Source organism: Triticum aestivum, chromosome 5B (genome assembly GCF_018294505.1).
Source record: "Triticum aestivum cultivar Chinese Spring chromosome 5B, IWGSC CS RefSeq v2.1, whole genome shotgun sequence".
In the NCBI taxonomy this organism is placed as follows: domain Eukaryota; kingdom Viridiplantae; phylum Streptophyta; class Magnoliopsida; order Poales; family Poaceae; genus Triticum; species Triticum aestivum.
In genome coordinates, this window is record NC_057807.1 from 574,983,817 (window position 1) to 575,003,512 (window position 19,696).

Below are 19,696 nucleotides of genomic sequence, written 5' to 3' on the forward strand. Positions count from 1 at the left end.
AGAGAAAATTGTTCCCGTGATGCCTACACCAACCGAAGAGGAAGCTAATGATAATGATAATGAAACTTCGGATCAAGTTACTACTGAACCTCGTAGGTCGACCAGAGCACATACCGCACAAGAGTGGTATAGCAATCCTATCCTGGAAGTCATGTTGTTAGGCAACAGCGAACCTATGAACTATGAAGAAGCCATGATGAGCCTAAATTCACACAAATGGCCAGAGGTCATGAAATCTGAGATAGGATGCATGTATGAGAACAAAGTGTGGACTTTTGGTGGAATTGCCCGACGATCACCAAGCCATTAAGAATAAATGGATCTTCAAGAGGAAGACAAACGCTGATGGTAACATCACTGTCTACAATGCTCAACTTGTCACAAAAGTTTTTCGACAAAGTTCAAGGGGTTGACTACGATGGGACTTTCTCGTCCGTGGCGATGCTTAAAAGTCTATCAGAATCATGTTAGCAATTTCCGCATTTTATGATTATGAAATTTGGCAAATGGACATCAAAACTGCATTCCTTAACGGGTTTCTTAAAGAAGAGTTGTATATGATGCAACTAGAAGATTTTGTCGATCCTAAAGGTGCTAACAAAGTGTGCAAGCTCCAGCGATCCATCCATGGACTGATGTAAGCATCCCGGAGTTGGAATATACGCTTTGATAAGGTGATCAAAGCATTTGGTTTTATACACACTTATGGTGAAGCCTGTATTTACACTAGTAGGAAAAGAGTCAAATCTGAGACACATTAGTGCCGGTTTGATTTTGAGCCGACACTAATGTGTCCATTAGTATCGGTTCCAATGGCTAGCCGGCCGCTCTCATTAGTACCGGTTCGTGGCGAACCTTTAGCACTGGTTCGTGCCACGAACCGGTACTAAAGAGAGTGGTGGCAGGATGTTGTCAGTCTGGGGCCCCTCCAGCACCTTTAGTACCGGTTCGTGGCACGAACCGGTACTAAAGATCGTCGTACATAAACTCTTCGTCCACCCGAGCTCGCTCTGTTCTTCCCCTCTCTTCCTCGAGCTCATCACAAATTTTGCCCAAAATTTGTCAAGATTTGAAGGCCCCCATCCATTCAAATGATCACAAAGGTTTGCTCTTGCAATGCTTTGTATAGTGATTAATTTGTGAGTTTAGTAATTTGGGAGGAATTATATGTGCTAGTATTTGATTTATATGCAATTTGAGGTAAAAAATAACACTTAGTTTCCATATGTAGGTGTGGTTTACTTAGTGCCTTCTAAATCTCCATCGTAACCACCGTCGATCGCCCGCACTGTCCCGTCGCCGGCACCACCTTGTGGTGAGGCTCTTGTTCATGAATGTTTTACATTACCAAATTGATGTTTGTGTGATTTGGATACATAGTTACTCGTATAATTATCTTACACGTACGTTGTTTGTTATACATAGTGCCATGGTTTTGATATCCGACCCCGTCGGCCCTCATCCTTGTTATGATTCGGATGTGGTATATTCTCTTTTAAAACTAGTTGTTGCATTTCGCGTTTATGAAAAATTATGCCCATCAAGTTGACATAGATATTTTTATCTAGGAAGTATGTGAACCGGAAATTCCAACTGACCCTATTGTCGAGAGGTTAAATTTAGTTGAAAGAGAAAACAAGTATTTGAAAGAAAAATTAAAAAGAATTGAGGGGGAGAAGATGGAATTGGAGTTGCATGTTGCCGATGTTGTCGATGATCACAAGATCAAGATGGAGAAAATGTGCTTGAAGATTAGAAAGATTAGAAAATATGCCATTGATAGTGTGTCTTGGTATCATTATGCTGTTGGATCAATTGTTACCTTAGTTGCGAGCTTGATCGCATTTGTTGTTGCATTTAAATTCTTTAGCTAGAGAGTTATTTGTATGTTGCATTTAACTAAGTGTTGTATATGAACTTTATGTATGAACTTGTATTAATTTGGTCTATTCGGTGTTGTGTAATGAAGATGAGCCAACAATGGATGTATGATGACCGATGCTCTCCCGAGTTCATTAATGGAGTGCATACTTTCTGCTTGCCGCAGAGGCAAACAAGCGGGCAGATGGTTTTATGCCATGTCCATGTGCTGGCTGTAAGAATGGTCACAATTACTCAATGTCAAGAACCATTCACGTCCACCTATTTGAGTCCGGTTTCATGCCCCACTATAATGTTTGGACCAAGCACGAAGAAAGAGGGGTTATGATGGAAGACAATGAAGAAGAAGAGGTCGGCGACAGCTATCCTGGCCATGGGTGTCACATCCCTAGTTCTGATCTGCTCTGGGTTAGTTAGTCTTGTGTTGCATCATGTTTAAATTTCTTTTAAACCTGAAATGGGGATTGTCCAAACCCTAGTACCAAATGGAATTCAAATAGGTTCAACCTAAAAAATATTTTCAGTGAATCCAAATGGCTTTCAAAAATGTTCATCATTTCTGGGAAATGCTAGAACCATAACCAGAGGTGTTGCATATTTCTCCATGACATATTTGGTCACTTAACTAAATCATATAGTATTTGCAATTGGGCATTTAAATGCTATATATTATTAAATGTGCTCAATTAATCCTGAAATTAAGTGTGGGCTGTTAGGAATAATCCCAATAGAGCCCACAATTATCTGCAGGATTTTTGGAAACATTTTAGTATTTTTAGAAAAGCCCTAAATTTTATAGAAAATAGAAAATAGGAAATAAAACAGAGCAACCTTACCTGGACTTACCTTGAGGCCCACCAGGGATACCAGCCCACCTGCGCGGCTGTTACTGTGCAGCCCAGGTGCCAATATTCTTCCTCCCCCTCGCCCCGAAGCAGCTGTGTGCTGGACGCACGCGCGTCGACGCCGGACACCTCCTGCTTCGCGCTGGAGGCCTCTCCTTCGTCCTAATCTGCGTCTGGCGACGCCACGCACCCTTCTGGACCTCTCTCACTCTCTCCCGTGCTCATCCCCTTCCCAGCCCGTTCTCTGCCTCGCTCCCCCCCGGACCCGAGAACGCGGAGTGCGCCGCCGAGAATCACCATGGTCAGAGCCCCCAAACCACCCCACCGCCTGGTTCCGGAGCATCACCATGGAGTGGACCTTCCCCTCAACGACGCATTCAAGCCCGGGAGCAGCACACCATCGCCATCGTCGTCGTTTCCTCGCCACGGCCACCGGACGCCACCGATCGATTCGCCGCCTGCAGCTCATCCCCGGCCACACCGAGAAGCTCTCCATGACCGCTGTGAGCCCCTGGTTATTTCCCCCCTAGACCCGCTTCCGTTTTCTTCCTCTGCCACGCTAACTACCGGAGCCATGAGCTCCCACCCGCCGGCCGTGTCACCGCCGTGGCTACGGCTGCTGAAGCTCGCAACATGCCTCAGCTCACCTTCCGTGCCCCCTAGTGGTCGATCGTGTCTCACCCGAGCTCCGGCCGCCGCCGCGAGCTTGTTTCCGCGGGGCTCCGGCCACCTCAGCTCCCACTGCCCGCCCCATCGGCTGCGCGCGAGCAGCAGCTCCCCATAGAGCCTCCCCGTGCTCAAAACCATCGCCTGTAGGCGAAACCCGAGCCAACCCAGTGCGCCCCACCGCGTTTTGGTCGCCGCCGGCGTAACCCCGGCGATGTTGATGTGGTAGATTAGTTTAGGCTAACGACGCAGTTAGTTACCACCTAGTGAGACTGACAGCGGGGGCCCGCTACCTAATTAAGCTTATATTAAGTTTCTGCTTAGTACTAACTAATCCCTGTGGACCCACGCGTCAGCATTGACCATGTTGACGTGGCCATTGACTGGGCCCACACGTCAGCGACCCTAAACAGCACTGAGACACTCACTAGTGGGTCCCACTGGTCAGGTTGACCTGGACCGGCTCTGTTGACCTGCTGAGGTCAGCATGACGCAATGCTAACACAGTAATGCCCTTTTCTGGATTTATTCTTATTCAAGAAATTCCAGAAAATAGTATAAACTTCTAAAAATCATAGAAATTCAACCGTAACTCCAAATGAAATAATTTACATATGAAAAATGATCAGAAAAATCCAATCTATCCATCTGTACCATTTTCATGCATGTTAGAACAACTTATAGCTTCTGTTTAGCAAAAATCATATAATGGCATTTAAACCCTCACATATAGAGTTTGAATTTGAATCTTGGATTCAAACCAACTCCATTTAACTTGCTGCTAGTTGCATTAGCTCAAACCACAGCAAATTGCCATGTCACACTCATGCATCATATTGTTGCATTGCATTGATTGTGTTCTTTCTCTGTTGCCTATGTTTGTCCCCTCTCAGTAGACGTGTACCGACGATGTGATCGATGACACCGATGAAGAACTATACTATCTTCAAAAGTGCCAGGCAAGCAAAACCCCCTTGTTCATTCCGATACAACCCCACTCTCTCGCTCCTGCTCTCTTTTACTGCATTAGGACAACAACGATTCATCTGTTACTTGCTGCGGTAGCTGAACCCCTTTATCCTCTGCATGACCTGTCATTGCCACAGTAAATAGATGAAACCCACTAGCATGAGTAGGATTTGTTTGAGCCCTGATGTGCCTACTCATTCATGCTTGTTTGTCATGCCTGCTACTGCTTAGAGTTGAGTCAGGTCTGATTCATCGGGGATGAATTGGAATGTGATGAACATGTCCTACTATTGAGAGCTAAGTGTGTGAACACGATTTGGTAAAGGTAGCGGTGAGAGGCCATGTAGGAGTACATGGTGGGTTGTCTCATTGCAGCCGTCCTCAGGAACCGAGTTCTGTGTTTGTGATCCATGAACAGCTACTACCACACATTGGGTTCCGGTAACTCGACCCCTCTCGGCTTATTAATCAACTTGATCTCTGTCCAGGAGTTGCAACTAGTTTCTTGTGTTTGTAGGTAGTGTTAGTAGTCTACCAAGTGGCACCCGGTACAGGTGGGCTTGGGACAGACTAGGCACAGTGGCCCGGTGTACCAAGTAGCACCCGGATGGTGGGCTTGGGAACCCTGCACACATCGTTTGGGGCCGTGAGCGACACCCCGGCCGGATCTCCTTGCGGATGGAACCCGAATAGGCGATAAACCTGGACGAGAGACTTGTGTGATTAGTCAGGTCGTGGCCGACACCCTCGCTGGGCTTCCGCTTGAAGGTTGCCGAGTACATGTCGTGTAAACGGCGGTAAGTGGTGAGAGCGTGTGTGAAGAAGTACACCCCTGCAGGGTTAATATGATATATTCGAATAGCCGTGTCCGCGGTAAAGGACTTATGGGTTGCCTGTACAGTTCATAGACAAGTGAAAGTGGATACTCTAAAATGTGCAAGATAAGCGTGAGTGCTATGGACGGCGTTCTCGTAGGGAGATGGGAACGGATCCATAGTGGTGTATTGATAAGGTGAATATGTGGACTCGTGTGCGCCACCTCAAAAGAGTTACTTGCGGTCGTAGTTCAGGATAGCCACTAAGTCAAAGCTAGCTTGCTGCAATTAAACCCCACCACCCCCTTTGTTGATAATGATGCATATGTAGTTGGTTCTGATGTAAGTCTTGTTGGGTACATTTGTACTCACGTTTGCCTATTTTATGTTTTTGCAGAGAGACTTCAGTCTCGCTAGTAGTTCCGCTTGGACTTCGACGTTTAGCTTGTTACCTCAGCTACGATCTTGTGCCCTCGGCAGGATCTGATAGACAGTCAGGCTTCTCAGCCTTTTCCTTTTGTAGATGTCCGTACTCAGACATGTTAAGCTTCCGCTTGTGCTTGACTTGTTTGCTCTGAATGTTGGGTCATGAGACCCATGATTGTAATATCTCGCTCCTCGGAGCCTATTGAATAAAATACTTGAGTCGTAGAGTCATGTTGTGATGCCATGTTGTATTTGCACATATCGAGCATATTGTGTGTATGTTATTAAAATGCTCGGTATGTGTGGGATCTGACTATCTAGTTGTTTATCCTTAGTAGCCTCTCTTACCGGGAAATGTCTCCTAGTGTTTCCACTGAGCCATGGTAGCTTGCTACTGCTCTGGAACACTTAGGCTGGCCGGCATGTGTCCTTCTTCGTTCCTGTGTCTGTCCCCTCGGGGAATTGTCACGCGATGAATTCCGGAGTCCTGCTAGCCCAGTTGCTACAGAGCGGATTCACTCGTTGATGACCGACACGTTCGTTGTTGGGTCATGTATGCCTGTCCCTGTAAGTTAGTGCCACTTTGGGTTCACGACTAGCCATGTCAGCCCGGGTTCTTTGTCATATGGATGCTAGCGGCACTATCATATACGTGAGCCAAAAGGCGCAAACGGTCCCGGGCCAGGTAAGGTGGCACCCGTGGGAATACCGTGCGTGAGGCCGCAAAGTGATATGATGTGTTACATGCTAGATCGGTGTGACTTAGGATCAGGGTCCTGACAACTTTGGTATCAGAGCTTGACTGCCTGTGGGATACCAAGCCAAACTGGTCGAAGTTGAGTCTAGAAATTCTTTAGTTATATAAGGGAATTGATTGTGGGATGGAACATAAGGCTCTTTTACTCCTTATACCTTGTGCCCTTCTGATCTGAGTCATCTTATCTTTCCTACGGGGTTAAAGAACTAGGCTTTTTTCTGTCTATCAGGATCACGTGTTACTAATTCGTAGACTTATAGTATTGTTGGATCCAAGCCTCAGTTCAGTTTCTACTATCTCCGTGTATTCATAGTTGATCTCAGAACCTTGTTGTTATGATGTTCGAGTGGCTATGCCACCATTTTTGTAGCATGTCTCCAATCTTTTGAGCATTTACAGTCGTTATGCTGTCCGAGTCATCCCAGGTTTCTAAGCAATCTGATGCACTTGCAAAATCATTTCCCTCTGGTTTCGATGTTCTTCTATGCCAGGTTAATCACACAAATTGTTGAGTTGAGGTACTCTATTGCCTCGACATATATGTTGGAGTTTTTATTATGACCCTAGGTGTCTTAGGGGATCATCTAGTAGTCTAGCCATGTTTTGTGATCCCAGTGTGATGATTATGGCCCTTATTCTCGAAAGCATCCCGTGATGCCACTTAGTACTAGGTATTCTACTCATGGGTTTCTGAACCCAAGATTTCCCTACTTACTTCATGTTGTTGGTGTTTGCTAGTTCCTTTAGGATACTAGTAACCTTTGCGTTAGTCCTCGAGGTCCATGGTATTTCCTTCTTCCAAATACTATGAACCGCTTATGGCAGAAGTTCCTTGAACCAAAAGATCACAACCAGAGTGCTCTTGATGAGTCCTCCATTCATAGTTGTGAATCTGCTAGTCCTTCCTCTTCAGCATGGGTTATCCGGAAGAAATATGTTGAACTTGTTCGACATACTAACCTATGCATCCACAACTCAGAAATCATATGTTCTTTTGAGTTGTCCCATTTTAGTTGTCTTCTGACCCTCGTCTATCAATTGATAGTCAAGAGTGTGCGTGTCTTCATTCATCGATGCCTATTATTCTTGTGTTCTGTCAAGCCATTCTATCCCAGAATGACTAGGAGAAATAAACTCCAGTACCCTTTTCCATTTCCAGGATTGGGTCAAAGCAGTTGTGTTCCGCATATCAAGTTGCAATCCAGCTTCTGGTCTCTTCTACCTTGAAGTATTACCATCTTTATATCAGGAATATCATGGGAATTGCACACCCTCTTATGAATTCTTGATGCAGTGATACTTCTCGCCCTCATTATTCATTTCTCGGCTCCCGTGTTGTTGCAACCGGAATGCCGACAAGTGAATCGTGATGTGTGAAATCTATATTGCTAGCAACCCCGTTGCTTGGTAGTTAAAGGACAATAATTTCATTCTTAGTGTATTCGTTCTTGAATCATCATTCTAAGATAGAACGTGCCACATAGTCCTTATATCTGGTGCACCTTTCGATCAATGAGTTGGGGCTATGCCAATCCCTTGCTTATTTGATCATCTCGTCTTGCCCTGAAAAGCAAGATTGTTCTCGAGCTTAATAGCATATCGGTGGTTTGTGATTTTCCGATTATCTTCTCGGAAGTATCACCGGGTCGTCACCCGACCGCTATGTTGAGCTCGTGATCAGGTTGGTTTCTTGTAAACCAACCTTCTCCAAGTATCTGTGCAGGATACGCCTGAGCTAGTTGGTTAAGCTAAACAACAACTTGGAGAGTTGGAAGATAAAAGCTTGTCTAACCTAGTTCATTTCCAAAGGGATATCTTGTGTTTGTGTGTTTGTTGTAGAAAGATGATTTCTTCATCGATTGGTCCTCGTGATCAGTTGTTGAACCTATTGTCTTATCAAAACTTTGATTTGAGTGTGGACTATCTTCAAATCAAGTCAGAACCAACGATATTCGCAATGTTGTCTTACTCGTGGTTGATCCTCGAGCATACACCATTATATCTTTTGGGTCTGACCAATGCTATCACTTGTACACATAATTATGGAATTCCATTTACATGGAAATCTCGATGACTTGTTGTTGAGCCCATCAGCAGCATTTTGTCTCCCCCATGATTCATGTTGAACATCAACCTAGTGTTGGAAACTTGGTATGCAATGCCTTCATGCTCCGTTCATGAAGCCTATGCTTGGATGGAAGAAGTGACTTCCTCTAATTCATGTGTATTTGGTGCAAGTTCCCGCCGTGGGTTTGAGAAAGGTTTGTTTTGTTTCCTCTGGAATCGTCCCAAGTCAGTCATGCATGTGCAAAGTATACTATGGTTTGGTAGATTAATTACCTCCACTGCATATGTAATCCGTAGCACCCCAAGCCACTGATTGATTTGTTCAAGGAGAAGGAGTTCCTTCATAAGAGCAAATCCGGACTTATGAATGAACTTCGATGTCCTTGATGATGGTTTCCCAACCTGAACTCGGTAGTGTTTTATTGTAAGACTGCCAGGTGATCATGCTTGTCTGGGACGACGTGTTCACGTGTTTCTAGCAGAACCAGCCCATGTTTTGGAGCTTACTATCGTAGTTCATTTCCCGAGAATCTCGCAATGTCATCTCGTCGATTTGTGTTGCAAACTTTTTTTTTCCTAGACTCGATGAGTCTGGAATATCCTGACACCAACCAGATCTGAATCTCAGGCAGATATGATGGTTGGAACGTTTTCCCAAGAACTATAATATTGGTCTCTGTGTAACTCAGTAAAGTAGATGGCGTGGCTGACACACCCAGCTGGAAGACCTATTATTGTAGTATATTGATTGAAGAAGTTGGCCACATCCCCATAAGGATTTCGCAGGATTTACCTCCGTAGTTATTCCTTATGGATTCTTGAGCTTCCGAAGTCCAACCTTTACTTGATGTCCTAGATATCAACCCAGTTTAGTAAATGGGTTGCACTAGCACATCAAGGAGAACATTAGAAGCAGAGTGCTAAATGTCTCTCGGTCGATCATCCAGATTTTGTTTTCCTTGGCCCCGCCAAGGTGAAGTCTGAGAAGGTGTTATCTTCCTATGCATCTGCATCGTCCATCACTATCCATCATGGTAGTATGTTGTGTTGCCAGGATCCTTGACACGGATGTTGGTAAAACCTTGATGAATATGGAAATGCTCAATGTTCTTGAGAGCACGCGCAAGTGCTAGGTGTTATCATCGGCACTAACTGGGTTTGCTCTCAGCTTCCTCGGTTATGCTATAACTTCTCAAACAGTGGACTCACTCTCTTCTGTTGAGCTTCTCCCCAGTTACTAAAATCATCCCTTGTGTTGTTTTCAACAAGGTAATCCACATCATCCATTCTAATCCGGGTATGCCATTCTACCAAACCCCTCCAAACGATCGCTCGAGATTTGCCCTAGGCTGGTATAAAGAGTTTCAATGATCTTTGAATCAAAGGTAATTCTTTTTTCCACCCAAGGGGATATATCTACGAGTCACCATCCCTAAGGTGTCTCGTTGTGGTATCATGGCAACTCAACTCCTCGCTACGTTGACAACCGTTCACCACCCTCTTAGGTGTGGAATTGTTGTCTACCTAGTGAACCCTCGTCATCTGTTCCACTCCATCCCTCTAGATGTGTGCTTCGTGTCTCAGTCCGAGAGATGTTGCCATGTCTCATTCCGTGAGTTAATCCTAAGTTGTTCGATCTTCGAGAAGATTGATCCTTCTAGAGTCTCCTTCATCTCTCCTTGTCATGTTAGCTGGAGTTCTCAGAACAAGACGACAAGAAAATGATGGTGATCGAGTCAACGTTCTTTGAAGTGCCACCTGGATTATGAAGATTGTGTTAGTTTGCGTTCCCCTTCCATCTTACCCTACGCTTGAATCTCGGGACGAGATTCTTGTTTAGTAGGGGTGAGCTGTCACATCCCTAGTTCTGATCTGCTCTGGGTTAGTTAGTCTTGTGTTGCATCATGTTTAAATTTCTTTTAAACCTGAAATGGGGATTGTCCAAACCCTAGTACCAAATGGAATTCAAATAGGTTCAACCTAAAAAATATTTTCAGTGAATCCAAATGGCTTTCAAAAATGTTCATCATTTCTGGGAAATGCTAGAACCATAACCAGAGGTGTTGCATATTTTTCCATGACATATTTGGTCACTTAACTAAATCATATAGTATTTGCAATTGGGCATTTAAATGCTATATATTATTTAATGTGCTCAATTAATTCTGAACTTAAGTGTGGGCTGTTAGGAATAATCCCAACAGAGCCCACAATTATCTGTAGGATTTTTGGAAATGTTTTAGTATTTCTAGAAAAGCCCTAAATTTTATAGAAAATAGAAAACAGGAAATAAAACAGAGCAACCTTACCTGGACTTACCTTGAGGCCCACCAGGGATACCAGCCCACCTGCGCGGCCGTTACTGTGCAGCCCAGCTGCCAGTCATCTTCCTCCCCCTCGCCCCGAAGCAGCTGCGTGCTGGACGCACGCGCGTCGACGCCGGCCACCTCCTACTTCGCGCTGGAGGCCTCTCCTTCGTCCTAATCCGCGTCTGGCGACGCCACGCACCCTTCTGGACCTCTCTCACTCTCTGACGTGCTCATCCCCTTCCCAGCCCGTTCTTTGCCTCGCTCCCCCCCGGACCCGAGAATGCCGGAGCGCGCCGCCGAGAATCACTATGGTCAGAGCCCCGAAACCACCCCACCGCCTGGTTCCGGAGCATCACCATGGAGTGGACCTTCCCCTCAATGACGCATTCAAGCCCGGGAGCAGCACACCATCGCCATCGTCGTCGTTTCCTCGCCACGGCCACCGGACGCCACTGGTCGATTCGCCGCCTGCAGCTCATCCCTGGCCACACCGAGAAGCTCTCCGTGACCGCTGTGAGCCCCTGGTTATTTCCCCCCTAGCCCCGCTGCCATTTTCTTCCTCTGCCACGCTAACTACCGGAGCCATGAGCTCCCACCCGCCGGCCGTGTCACCGCCGTGGCTACGGCTGCTGAAGCTCGCAACCGAGCACACCACTGCGCTCGGTGCCTCTGCACGAGCCCGCAACATGCCTCAGCTCGCCTTCCGTGCCCCCTAGTGGTCGCTCGTGTCTCACCCGAGCTCCGGCCGCCGCCGCGAGCTTGTTTCCGCGGGGCTCCAACCACCTCAGCTCCCGCTGCCCGCCCCATCGGCTGCGCGCGAGCAGCAGCTCCCCGTAGAGCCTCCTCGTGCTCAAAACCATCGCCTGTAGGCGAAACCCGAGCCAACCCAGTGCGCCCCACCGCGTTTTGGTCGCCGCCAGCGTAACCCCGGCGATGTTGACGTGGCAGATTAGTTTAGGCTAACGACGCAGTTAGTTACCACCTAGTGAGACTGACAGCGGGGCCCCGCTACCTAATTAAGCTTAGATTAAGTTTCTGCTTAGTACTAACTAATCCCTATGGACCCACGCGTCAGCATTGACCATGTTGACGTGGCCATTGACTGGGCCCACACGTCAGCGACCCTAAACAGCACTGAGACACTCACCAGTGGGTCCCACTAGTCAGGTTGACCTGGACCGGCTCTGTTGACCTGCTGAGGTCAGCATGATGCAATGCTGCTGACGCAGTAATGCCCTTTTCTGGATTTATTCTTATTCAAGAAATTCCAGAAAATAGTATAAACTTCTAAAAATCATAGAAATTCAACCGTAACTCCAAATGAAATAATTTATATATGAAAAATGATCAGAAAAATCCAATCTATCCATCTGTACCATTTTCATGCATGTTAGAACAACTTATAGCTTCTGTTTAGCACAAATCATATAATGGCATTTAAACCCTCACATATAGAGTTTGAATTTGAATCTTGGATTCAAACCAACTCCATTTAACTTGCAGCTAGTTGCATTAGCTCAAACCATAGCATATTGCCATGTCACACTCATGCATCATATTGTTGCATTGCATTGATTGTGTTCTTTCTCTGTTGCCGGTGTTTGTCCCCTCTCAGTAGACGTGTACCGAAGATGTGATCGATGACACCGATGAAGAACTATACTATCTTCAGAAGTGCCAGGCAAGCAAAACCCCCTTGTTCATTCCGATACAACCCCACTCTCTCGCTCCTGCTATCCTTTACTGCATTAGGACAACAACGATTCATCTGTTACTTGCTGCGGTAGCTGAACCCCTTTATCCTCTGCATGACCTATCATTGCCACAGTAAATAGATGAAACCCACTAGCATGAGTAGGATTTGTTTGAGCCTGATGTGCCTACTCATTCATGCTTGTTTGTCATGCCTGCTACTGCTTAGAGTTGAGTCAGGTCTGATTCATCGGGGATGAATTGGAATGTGATGAACATGTCCTACTGTTGAGAGCTAAGTGTGTGAACACGATTTGGTAAAGGTAGCGGTGAGAGGCCATGTAGGAGTACATGGTGGGTTGTCTCATTGCAGCCGTCCTTAGGAACTGAGTTCTATGTTTGTGATCCATGAACAGCTACTACCACACATTGGGTTCCGGTAACTCGACCCCTCTCGGCTTATTAATCAACTTGATCTCTGTCCAGGAGTTGCAACTAGTTTCTTGTGTTTGTAGGTAGTGTTAGTAGTCTACCAAGTGGCACCCGGTACAGGTGGGCTTGGGACAGACTAGGCACAGTGGCCCGGTGTACCAAGTAGCACTCGGATGGTGGGCTTGGGAACCCTGCACACATCGTTTGGGGCCGTGAGCGACACCCCGGCCGGATCTCCTTGCGGATGGAACCCGAATAGGCGATAAACCTGGACGAGAGACTTGTGTGATTAGTCAGGTCGTGGTCGACACCCTCGCTGGGCTTCAGCTTGAAGGTTGCCGAGTACATGTCGTGTAAACGGCGGTAAGTGGTGAGAGCGTGTGTGAAGAAGTACACCCCTGCAGGGTTAATATGATATATTCGAATAGCCGTGTCCGCGGTAAAGGACTTCTGGGTTGCCTGTACAGTTCATAGACAAGTGAAAGTGGATACTCTAAAATGTGCAAGATAAGCGTGAGTGCTATGGACGGCGTTCTCGTAGGGAGACGGGAACGGATCCATAGTGGTGTATTGATATGGTGAATATGTGGACTCGTGTGCGCCACCTCAAAAGAGTTACTTGCAGTCGTAGTTCAGGATAGCCACTAAGTCAAAGCTGGCTTGCTGCAGTTAAACCCCACCACCCCCTTTGTTGATAATGATGCATATGTAGTTAGTTCTGATGTAAGTCTTGCTGGGTACATTTGTACTCACGTTTGCCTATTTTATGTTTTTGCAGAGAGACTTCAGTCTCGCTAGTAGTTCCGCTTGGACTTCGACGTTTAGCTTGTTACCTCAGCTACGATCTTGTGCCCTCGGCAGGATCTGATAGACAGTCAGGCTTCTCTGCCTTTTCCTTTTGTAGATGTCTGTACTCAGACATGTTAAGCTTCCGCTTGTGCTTGACTTGTTTGCTCTGAATGTTGGGTCATGAGACCCATGATTGTAATATCTCGCTCCTCGGAGCCTATTGAATAAAATACTTGAGTCGTAGAGTCATGTTGTGATGCCATGTTGTATTTGCACATATCGAGCATATTGTGTGTATGTTATTGAAATGCTTAGTATGTGTGGGATCTGACTATCTAGTTGTTTATCCTTAGTAGCCTCTCTTACCGGGAAATGTCTCCTAGTGTTTCCACTGAGCCATGGTAGCTTGCTACTGCTCCGGAACACTTAGGCTGGCCGGCATGTGTCCTTCTTCGTTCCTGTGTCTGTCCCCTCGGGGAAATGTCACACGATGAATTCCGGAGTCCTGCTAGCCCATTTGCTACAGCCCGGATTCACTCGCTGATGACCGACACGTTCGTTGTTGGGTCATGTATGCTTGTCCCTGTAATTTAGTGCCACTTTGGGTTCACGACTAGCCATGTCAGCCCGGGTTCTTTGTCATATGGATGCTAGCGGCACTATCATATACGTGAGCCAAAAGGCGCAAACGGTCCCGGGCCAGGTAGGGTGGCACCCGTGGGAATACCGTGCGTGAGGCCGCAAAGTGATATGATGTGTTACATGCTAGATCGGTGTGACTTAGGATCGGGGTCCTGACAGCTTTGGTATCAGAGCTTGACTGCCTGTGGGATTACCAAGCCAAACTGGTCGAAGTTGAGTCTAGAAATTCTTTAGTTATATAAGGGAATTGATTGTGGGATGGAACGTAAGGCTCTTTTACTCCTTATACCTTGTGCCCTTCTGATCTGAGTCATCTTATCTTTCCTACGGGGTTAAAGAACTAGGCTTTCTTTTCTGTCTATCAGGATCACGTGTTACTAATCCGTAGACTTATAGTATTGTTGGATCCAAGCCTCAGTTCAGTTTCTACTATCTCCGTGTATTCATAGTTGATCTTAGAACCTTGTTGTTATGATGTTCGAGTGGCTATGCCACCATTTTTGTAGCATGTCTCCAATCTTTTGAGCATTTACAGTCGTTATGCTGTCCGAGTCATCCCAGGTTTCTAAGCAATCTGATGCACTTGCAAAATCCTTTCTCTCTGGTTTCGATGTTCTTCTATGCCAGGTTAATCACACAAATTGTTGAGTTGAGGTACTCTATTGCCTCGACATATATGTTGGAGTGTTTATTATGACCCTAGGTGTCTTAGGGGATCATCTAGTAGTCTAGCCATGTTTTGTGATCCCAGTGTGATGATTCTGGCCCTTATTCTCGAAAGCATCCCGTGATGCCACTTAGTACTAGGTATTCTACTCATGGGTTTCTGAACCCAAGATTTCCCTACTTACTTCATGTTGTTGGTGTTTGCTAGTTCCTTTAGGATACTAGTAACCTTTGCGTTAGTCCTCGAGGTCCATGGTATTTCCTTCTTCCAAATACTATGAACCGCTTATGGCAGAAGTTCCTTGAACCAAAAGATCACATTGGAATTGTTGTACCCGAATTGCGAAGCTGACGAAAAAAAGTTGGGCACCACACTGGAATTGCTGCAATGGAAGGCAGAGAATGGTGTATCAGACAAGGGATTTGGAAAGTTGCTGGTAATGATAAAGAATATGCTTCCAAAGGACAACGAATTTCCCGAGAGTACGTATGAAGCAAAGAAGGTTGTCTGCCCTCTAGGGTTAGAGGTGCACAAGATACATGCATGCCCTAATGACTGCATCCTCTACCGCGGTGAGTACGAGGATTTGAATGCTTGCCCAGTATGCGGTGCATTGCATTATAAGATCAGTCACGATGACCCTGGTGATGTCGAGGGCGAGCACCGCAGGAAGAAGATTCCTTCCAAGGTGATGTGGTATGCTCTTATAATACCACGGTTGAAACATTTGTTCCAAAACAAAGAGCATGCGAAGGCGATGCGGTGGCACGGAGAAGACCGTAAGAAAGACAGAAAGTTGAGAGTACCCGCTGACGGTTCGAAGTGGAGAAAAATCGAGAGAAAATACAGGGAGGAGTTTGAAGGTGACCCAAGAAACGTATGGTTTGGTCTAAGCGCAGATGGCATTAATCCTTTTGGGGAGCAGAGCAGCAACCATAGCACCTGGCCTGTGACTCTATGTTTGTATAACCTTCCTCCTTGGTTGTGCATGAAGCGGAAGTTCATTATGATGCCAGTGCTCATCCAAGGCCCTAAGCAACCCGGCAATGACATTGATGTGTACCCCTTTAAGAGGTTCATGGGAGTCTTGAAGAAATATGTTCATTACCGTGCTAGGGCAGAAGGAAGCATCTCGAAGGGCCATGAAAATGAGGAGGTCATTGAGTTTTGTATTGACTTTATTCTTAACCTTAAGCCGATTGGTGTTCCTGAATCGCGGCATAAGGGCAGACTGGATGGAGAAGGCACGCTAGGATGGGATCAAATAATATGTATGGACAGACATTCTCTCACTGAAGCACACTACACAGTTCTACAGAATTCCGCCTTGGTGGCTCCGTATATGGGGGAACACAAGAATTTTCTACACTCCAAACACCCAGGGAAGTCTGACGACTGGATTACACGTGAACAAACAAGGACTTTCGCCGGTTGGTTGCAGAAACGTGCCATGCATGATGGCGATGTTGAAGATGACATGTACTCACTGTCCCAGTTACCATCTTCGAATATAATGACTTTCAAAGGGTATCAGATAAATGGGAATACATTTTACACGATCACCCAAGATAAGAAGAGCACCAACCAAAACAGTGGTGTCCGCTTTGATGCAACAACCAACACGGGAAAGGAAACATATTATGGTTACATAGAGGACATATGGGAACTTAACTATGGAGGTGGTTTGAAGGTCCCTTTGTTTCGGTGCAAATGGGTCAATATGGCACGAGGCGGGGTAACGGAAGACCCGCAGTAGGAATGACAACAGTGGATCTCAACAATCTTGCGTATGCAGACGAACCATTCATCCTGTCCAATGATGTGGCGCATGTTTTTTATGTGACACACATGTCTACCAGGCCGAGAAAAAGAAAAGATAAGGAAGCGAATGGATCATACGACGAGCCAAAGCGCCACATAGTTCTTTCGGGGAAAAGAAACATCGTGGGAGTGGATGACAAGACAGACATGTCAGAAGATCATGAAAAGTTTGATGAAATTGCTCCATTCACAGTGAATATTGACCCGGGCATCCAGTTAAATGATGAAGATTTTCCATGTCTACGGCGCAAAGGGACACATGCGAAGAAAAAGTTTCACACCCAAAGATCTGGGATGTGATCGGCTTCACTATCATCACTTTCTTCTGTGTTTCCCACCCAGGAGGGAATCTCTGTAATAGTTAGGGTAGTTATGTGTTTTGGCATTTGAAACATGATGAAATTTTATGTGCAAACAAATTCTTTCATGCATTTACCGATTTTTTTAGTTAAATGACCCTCAAATTGAAAAGCATTTGAAATGAACTCAGAAAAGGTTGAAAGTTGGCATGGTATCATAATTTCACCCACATAGCATGTGCAAAAAAGTAGAGAGGGTACAGCAAAAACTGGATGCACTTCATGTACAAAATGGACAATCTCTTTCGAAGTATCAGGGTTTCGGACGAAAGCTCATCTGTTACAAAGGCATTTCATTTTTTAAATAACCTAAGAATTACCAAATTGAATATAATGATAAAACACACTAATATTAAACATAAGAAAAAAGAATCACTGAAAAATCTATTTTCAAAGTTAAGTTATTCACAAACTAGTGATTCACACAAATTTCAAATAATTCAAAATTTAAACTATTCAAATTTGAAAACTACCGGCACTAACAGAAACTACCGGCACTAACCTAAAGCAAAAATATTCACAAAGAAACTCTATATACAGCAAAAAACAACCCAAAAATAAATAAAACAAAAATAAATAAAGCAAAAAAAATTAAGAAAATAAAAAGCCCACCTAATGGGCGAGAGCGGCCTGCATACGACTAGAAACACAATGTTTTGTTGGGCCAGGATGCAGGCCCGCAAAGGCCCAGTAGGCCCACAGGGCAGCACAGAATAGGTAGGCCCAGTAGGCCTGCTTTGTAGAGGAGTTCGAGAGAGCTACCGCACTAGGGCTTATAAACCAGTGCGGATGCCCCTCGGCTAGCGAGGTGGGACTAAACTTGCCGCACCGAACCTGCGCCAGCACACACCTTTAGTACCGGGTCGTGGCACCTACCGGTACTAAAGGGGGGTCTTTAGTACCGGTTGGAGCCACCACCCGGTACTAAAGGGAGGGGGCGCTTCCTGCCGCTTGGCCTGGCCAAAATAGACCTTTAGTACCGGTTGGTGGCTCCAACCGGTACTAAAGGTCCATCCTATATATACAACACTTGAAAAAAATTCAGTTTTCCTCTATTCTTCCCTCTCCGTCAACGACACGCCGCCTGCCCCGACCGACGCCGTCGCCGCACCCGACGCATCCCCGCCCCTCGTCGCCGCCCCCGTCGTCGTCGCCGCCCCGGCCGTCCCCATCCCTGTCATCACCGGCCGTCCCCATCCCCGTCCCTGTCGTCCCCGTCGCCGCGCCCTGCCCCGTCGCCTTGCCCCACCCCGTCCCGTCGCCCCGTCGTCGCCGCCCCATCCTGTCGCCCCGTCATCGCCTCCTAGTGAGCTCATGCCCCGGCCGCCATGTCCACACACACACACACATTAGTTTTTTTGTTATAAATTTTAGTTATAGAAATTTTTCTGTTTTTTAGTTATAGAAATATACATAGAAATGTTATAATTTTTTTGTTTTTTACTTATAGAAATATTAGAAATGTTAGTTATATAGAAATGTTATAAATTTTTTTGTTTTTTAGTTATAGAAATTTTAGCAATTTTTCTGTTTTTTAGTTATAGAAATATTAGAAATGTTATAGAAATGTTAGTTATATAATCAGAAATGTTAGAAATTTTAGAATTAGTTTTAGTTAGATGAATTAGATTAATGTCAAATTGTTAGAATTTTCATATAGAATTTTAGTTATCACAATCCAATCATTTAAAAAATGTTACTTTTGCGGGCATATAGTATTTGTTCTTGACGATATGCCCGGCTCGCATCCTCGCCGTCGACCCATTTGCGACGACATCATGCTTTAGAGGATCCATGTCCGGAACTGGGCTCCGCCGGGTTGGCACTAGGAGGTGCTACCTGGAGGGGCGCGCCGCTTGGTGAGGAACCCGGCCTCGGGTCCCGTCATCGACCCTGATCTCTTTGGTGGCGTTCGCATGGGCCACATTCAGTGCAGAGGCAGCCGGCCCCATCGGAGGTGGTGTGTCATCGTGTCAGGGAGGAGGACGAGCACGTCCATCGCTACATGGCTGCTTTGGACGACGTCTGGTTCTCCACTACTTGGCAGTTTCTTTGGGCAGATGACCGGAGATATGATCCTGTGATGGTTCCTTCTCTTTGGGTGTCCACCGCCCGCGCCCAGGAACCGCGAGTGGATCTTTATTAGGTACCTAGCCAGTGATGTATTCGATATATAATATTCGAGACGGTGTATTCGAGATTATATATATTATTCGAGACGATGATGTATTCGAGATTATATATTAATCGAGACGATGCATATATTATGTACTATATGATTCAGTTTTTCCTTATTGATTGCATCCATGCATTGTAATTTGAATACTAAACTGTAATTTGAATACTAAATTGTTCTATAGCAGAGAGAGATAAGAGGAATTGTTCGACATCATACGCAGCCGTCGCAGGCTAGATGATCTGAATGAAGCAGATGACGGCTCCCAATATCTGAACAATACCGGAGAGGGTGATGAAAAGATATTCGATCTCGACGACCGAGCTGATGAAGTCATGATTATGATTATGATGACACAGACAATGTTTATGATGACACAGACA